We start from the raw sequence: 1072 nt of genomic DNA on the forward strand, positions 1-1072 counted from the left end.
TATGTATATATATATATATACATATATATATATATATATATCAAAATGAAGCAATAACACAATAGAGGGCATCTGTCTAAAACGTTCAGACAGATAGACGATACAAAGATGAACAAGAGAAACAACAATGAGATACATATATGTCTGTATTTGTCCCTCCACGATCACTTGACAACCAATGTTGGCATGTTTATGTTGATGTAACTTAGCGGTTTAGCAAGAGAGACCGATAAAATCAGTACTAGGCTTACAAAGAATAAGTCCTAGGGTGGATTTGTTCGACTAAAAGTGGTCTTCCAGCATGGCTACAGTGAAATGACTGAATACCATCATCATCATCATTTAACGTCTGCTTTCCATGATAGCATGGGTTGGACGATTTGACTGAGGACTGGCGAACCAGAAGGCTGCACCAGGCTCCAATCTTACCTGGCAGAGTTTCTATGGCTGGATGCCCTTCCTAACGCCAACCACTACGAGAGTGTAGTGGGTGCTTTTACATGCCACCGGCACAAGGGCCAGTGAGGCGGTACTTGGCAACGGCTACGCTCAACATGATGTTTTTTACGTGCCACCTGCACAGGAGCCAGTCTAGCGGCACTGGCAACGACCTCACTTGAATGTTTTTCATGTGCCACCGGAACAAGTGCCAGGATAAAATCAATTAATAATCAGTGCCCAGCATGTAATACAAACCATACAGGTAAAAATTAATATGAAGATATAATTATAATTAAAGATACTGAAATGGTTGTTTTTTGAAGTGGCTTTTAGAATCATTTGACATCTATCTCTAGCATGTAAGTGCTGTTTCTCAGTACCCTTAATTATATATATATATATATATCATCATCATCATCGTTTAACGTCCGCTTTCCATGCTAGCATGGGTTGGACGATTTGACTGAGGACTGGTGAAACCGGATGGCAACACCAGGCTCCAATCTAATTCGGCAGAGTTTCTACAGCTGGATGCCCTTCCTAACGCCAACCACTCAGAGAGTGTAGTGGGTGCTTTTACGTGTCACCCGCACGAAAACGGCCACGCTCGAAATGGTGTCTTTTATGTGCC

This window comes from Octopus bimaculoides, chromosome 3, assembly GCF_001194135.2.
Source record: "Octopus bimaculoides isolate UCB-OBI-ISO-001 chromosome 3, ASM119413v2, whole genome shotgun sequence".
In the NCBI taxonomy this organism is placed as follows: Eukaryota; Metazoa; Mollusca; class Cephalopoda; order Octopoda; family Octopodidae; genus Octopus; species Octopus bimaculoides.